Source organism: Frankliniella occidentalis, unplaced genomic scaffold (assembly GCF_000697945.3).
Source record: "Frankliniella occidentalis isolate FOCC.00 unplaced genomic scaffold, Focc_3.1 Scaffold85, whole genome shotgun sequence".
Lineage (NCBI taxonomy): Eukaryota > Metazoa > Arthropoda > Insecta > Thysanoptera > Thripidae > Frankliniella > Frankliniella occidentalis.
The window spans coordinates 301,343-306,623 of record NW_026267214.1 but is presented as its reverse complement, the minus strand read 5'-3'; the positions used below and the strand labels follow the sequence as shown (position 1 = coordinate 306,623).

Here is a 5,281-nt window from a genome sequence, read left to right as displayed (position 1 = left end):
GTCTAATAGTTGGTCGGTTGGTTACTTTGACTCGCGGGCGGGGTGCGGGCGGGGTGCGGGCGGGGTGCGGGCGAACTCTCTCAAGTGCGAACCTCTCGTGCGGAAGCGGAAATACACTTCCTCGTCGCTGGGCGGGAAGGGAGGCGCGGGGTCCGGGACGCAACGGTGACGACGCCCGGAGCTAATTGCTGCCAGGGCCTGGCCAGCAGGGTGGCGATGAAGAGGCGGTGAAAAGGACAACAGACGGGCAGAGGTAGCCTGCCCCGAGGGTTCACCGACGATTCGCGAACTCGTTAGTTTTTCCGGGCGTCTAACGATACAGCGTTATGTAGGTCACGACACAAATGAGAAAAATTATACGAGCGAGTTCACAGGATCCCTTTTTTAAAACCTTCTTTTTTCTTATTCTTGCCATTTTTCCCCGCTCCCTCCCTCTAGCTCTGCCTCCAACGTGCTTGGAGATGAGATGGGGATGATGAGACTGCTGGCCCGGCGGCGCTGGGCCCTGAGCTCACGGACCCGTAACGGAAAGATTCGTTATTTTAGTTTTTTGACAATCGTTGACGGATAGAGATATGATCCAACGCAGGTGCTCGTAGAACAGTTCAAATTGTATTTGAATTTCGTTACGAAATTACCCAACAAAATCGGAGGGCTCCTTTTGCCCTTAAATGGATTTCGTTACAAAAGTAATTTTGTAACAAAATTCATTTTCGGGGAGCCATCAGCCTGTGTTGGGTCATTTCGTAACGAAATTCGAGCACTATCTGAGCTTCCCAATTTGCATTTGCGTATTGCTATATCTCAAACAGTTTACGAGATATTGTCGAAAAACTGAAATAACGAATCTTTTCGTTACGGGTCCCTGCCTGAGCTATGGCTCTGATACACACGGAGAGGGCAGCCGGGCAGGTAGGCAGTCCCGTGTGGCACGGGTGGCGTGCGGGCCTGCCTACCTGCCCGGCTGCCTGCCCGCGCGGGGGCGGGCGGCGGACGCACTGGAGGCAGGCCGCGCTCCATCGCGCACTCAAACAGCGATTGCTGACGGCCCAGTGCGGATTGTAAAAAAATGTGACAATCCTGTGGCATTTTGGCGAATGTGGTTTCGATGAGGCAGAGGGGGAAATCCATGTCGACTCGGTTTCAGGTGCCTCGGGAGATGGATAGGGAGAGTAAGAGTGAGGAAAGGAGGGAGAGAGGCCAAAGAGCAAAGAGGGGCGCGTGGGCGGGGGGAGGGGTGTAGCACCTTTCGCAAAGCCAACACTGTCCTTCGGGCGCGTGGGCAATGGGACTGGAGTGGCGGTGGCTGTTGGCTCGGCCCGGGCCTGGCCCGCCTGGCCCCCACTCCGGCTGGCTGCCGCTGGACCCTTGGCGCCGCCGGAGCGCGCGCCGCCCTCGAGACCCACACTCACCGACAAGACGCCCAGGGCCTGCCTGGTGCAGCTGGGGGGCGCGGCCGCGGCACCGTGGTCAGGGCCACATGTCGCCGTGCTGCCCAGCGTCGCTAATCAGCCGCACTCTGCCGTGGCGGGGCGGGGCGTGCCTGCCGCGTGGCGACGTGGCGGGGCGGGGCGCGGCGGGGCGCGGCGGGGCGCGGCGGCGTCACAGCGTCCAGGGCGGGACGGGACCTGGACGGGGCGCGAGCGGGGCGGGCCGCACCCTCTGGCCTCCGGCGCGGTTCAACTAGGACTGAGGTCCGCACCACACCACACGGACGGTGGGACGCGGCCGTGGGGGTGGGGGGGGGCAGCTCGCTATGACGTCACGGGGCTGGGGGGCGTCGCTCAATGCGGGCCAGGCAGGCGGGGACGGCCCACCCCCTTCCTCAGTGTAAACAGCGCCCCCTTCTCTAGCCCGGCGCTGGCCCCCCTCAGCCCCCCCTGGAGCTCCTCCAGCGGGCGGAGCGGCCCCATGCAGCCGAGCCCCGGGGGCGTCCTTGTCCTGGGTGCTCCGCGCCGAGCCCCGCCCCGCCCGGGTCGAGAAAGCGCGGCAAAGCGCGCTGACCCCCGCAGAGGCCGTGCGAGTCCGTCTCTGAGATCATTAGGCCAGGTGTCCATCGTCCGTCAGTAGACCAGCCGACTGATTCCGAAGAACCCTCTCCTATACCTTACGTACAGGGTGGGTGATCCGCGCCGTGGTTTGTATTTGCTTTGCTTATACTGTACCGGATTCACGCGTGCGGGCGGGCTTGCCTATCGTCGCTCGCCAAGGCGCCTTATGGCCCCGTGCGAGTATGCAACTCGTTCGCACGCATGAATCCGGTACAGTATAAGCAGAAAAAAAAACACGGCGCGGATCACCCACCCTGTATAGCTCCGTCCTTGTCGCACTCATTGAGCAGAGATCCTTGAGGTCTCTTCACGCTTAAAAGTGCAGGTCGTGTAAATTCTGGAATGTGGGCGGTCGCGACCACCGTGGTCGCGGTCACTACCACTGCGGAGTAAAGACGACCAAGTGAAATTGTCCATCTAAATATCATAACAAACTCTTCCACATTTCGATGGGGTGACCGATTAGATGTGAACGCGCCCAAATATGAGGGAAAACACGTCTAATAGTTGGTCGGTTGGTTACTTTGACTCGTTATCTCTAGGTTTGGGTACGTTTCGGGCGCAATGTATGGTTTTATTTTAAAAAGTTTGAAATTGATTTTTTATAATAAAGATGTTAGAATAGGTTAGTAGTTGTAATGGATAACTCCTAAGTTTATTTGCAATTTTACATAAAAATTTTAAACTTAATTTATTAACAACTTTCTTAGCAATTCAAATTATTTCTTAACTGACAAACAGCCTTCTGAGAAGTGTCGACAATTTCAAAGTAACGAAAAAAGATTTTGGTTACAACGCAAACTTAGGGATCCAAACGTAATGCCAACTAACCATTTATTTCTGGTAATATGTTCTACATACTACCTTAAGGACCACTTTGAACTATTGTTTTATCCCTTTTTTGGACTATGATGTTTTAAATGTTTAGATTCAAGCAATTGTAACTATGGGATTGGTTGGAAATTACATTTTCCAATCAGTCTAATTCAAGTGATTACGTTGCACTAACTTTGGGGTTGCGTATAATCTTCATATTAGTAAGTATGCAAATGAATCTTTTTGTCTTAGCCCAAATCTGATTGTCCTAAAAGAAACATAAATAACCTGAAAATTAAATCAATCAATACCCAATATTTTAAGAAAACCATACCATGACAGAAATATGATAGACTAAATAACTATACCTTACTTATGAGTAGCGGTAGTTTGTATAGCAGAAGCCTGTGGTAACTCATTGACACCAAACTTGGCACATACCTGCTACTAATAGCATTTTACAATATGCATCCCTTTTAAAATGGTAGGGTTAAAAAAGACACATTTTTACCCAAATGACTACATGTAACAAAATATTCATTGACAATATGGATTTAGGAGAAAATATTAAACCAAACCAGTAGCAGAAGTGATAGTGTAGTTATTTTAGTTTTATTTTCAACTAGCATTACTTAAGCTGCTTTCACATGTGTCATTAAACTGAGAAAATACATTTCAGAATATTGTTAGGAGCAATGCATTTCATAAAATTCTCTCAGATTTGGTTTGTTTTATCAAAGTTAGGCATAGTACCATATGTTTAGGAAACCTTAGTCATAATCTTTCTTTTTAACACCAAAATCAATCACTACAGACATATTTATGTGCAACGTTGAATCAAATGCAGTATCATTTTATAAACTTCTTCGCAAAGGTCATTTTTTAATTGTACCTGATGCAACGTTGCATATAAATGGGTCTCTGTAGTAAATGAATTTGGTATCAAAAGAAAGAGTATGACTAAACAATTACTATGCAGTAATTTTATTTTATTTAAGTTCAAAAATGTTGGTTTTGGAAGTACTTTAGTGTTCATAACTTCCAGCATAGTACATGAAGTTTGAGAAATACTAAAAGTCCTCCTAAACTAGCATTTTTATACCAAAACAAATTAAAATTGCAGTTATATGTTTGTTGAATCATACTCTTACTTCTGATGCCAAAATCATTCACTGCAAATACATATTTATGTGCAACAAAGAGTCAAACGCATAGTATATAAACTTTCTCGGAAAGTTCATTTTAGAATTGCATCTGATGCAACGTTGCATATAAATGGGTCTCTCTAGTAAATGAATTTGGTATCAATAGAAAGAGTATGACTTAACAACCACATTACAGTGCTTTTATTTTATTTAGGTTCAAAAATGTTAGTTTTGGACATACTTTAGTGTTCATAACTTTTAGTGTATTACATGAAGTTTGAGGAATACTGAAACTAACATTTTCACTCATAAATAAATTAAAATAACTCTTCTATGTTTGTTGAGTAATACTCTTTCTTAATAAGGGAAAAGACTTCATCAGTAAGGAAAACACATTTAAAAACCAAAAATGAATCAAAAAGGTACTATCAAAAAAAAAAAAACTTTCTCCACTCTTTGAGTAGTCATACTCCTTATGCTTATAAAGTAGACAGTGTCTGAAGGAATATTTGTGGGCATTAAGAAGAGTGACTAAAACCAACGATGAAATTACATCATGTTTATTGACTAACTTCAAACCCTATTTTTGATATAACCTGATTTCTTCTAAAATGTTGTTATGTAATGTTATGAAATGACACGCTCTGTCACATTCTTTATTTTCTTTCAAAAAATCAAATTATTTTGTCATTTTGAGTTACACGTGAACGTGAAATCTGATTGTCATGACACCAGGTTTGAAGAGCCGCGGTCCAGGTTAATACTGCCACCCCAGAAAAAGTTCGACTCATAAGGAATTAGAGATATTTACGGACACAATAATTTTTCGCCGCTTCCAACTAAAACGATTTGTAACAAAATTTGAGACGCTAATTTTTGGTGTCAGAAAGGCGAAATTAAATAGAATGGAGGTGACAGTAGTGGCACTTGATTTTGTCCGAAAGAGTTGGCACTCCTGCTCCCCAGCCACACACTGAACGACGAAAAGTAGGAAGGCGTCGGTTTAACGGTTCTTTGGTTTGAACTGCGAAGAGCATCTCCCAAGTTGTTGTCATTAATATTTGCTTCCTTGCTAGTTTGAGCTTAACAGAATGTGCCTGCAACGTTAATAAAGTGTAGTGTCTTGTTTCGCAACTGAAGCGGCGTACTGCAGCAAGCAGCCCGCAGTCTCAGTAGGTAACGACGCTTAGCCTCCTAACCCCCCTATCTAGGTGAGTATAGTTATTGTGTTTTCTTCAAAACTGCCTTTACTTGTGTATTACATCTCTT

At 46.2% G+C, this 5,281-nt stretch overlaps 1 protein-coding gene across 5 annotated transcripts in view; it reads right to left on the bottom strand.

Moving 5' to 3' along the window:
• Positions 1–5,281, bottom strand: part of LOC113211575 (protein retinal degeneration B) — a 34,327-nt gene that overhangs the window by 21,121 nt on the left and 7,925 nt on the right. Inside the window, exon 1 of one of the 5 annotated variants that reach the window (XM_026429983.2) lies at positions 1,413–1,654. The exons of the other annotated variants lie outside the window; for them this stretch is intronic. The gene's annotated coding sequence lies outside the window, so the exon portion shown is untranslated. Of the gene's footprint in view, positions 1–1,412; positions 1,655–5,281 lie in introns of those variants that run through there. 5 annotated transcript variants of the gene reach the window in all.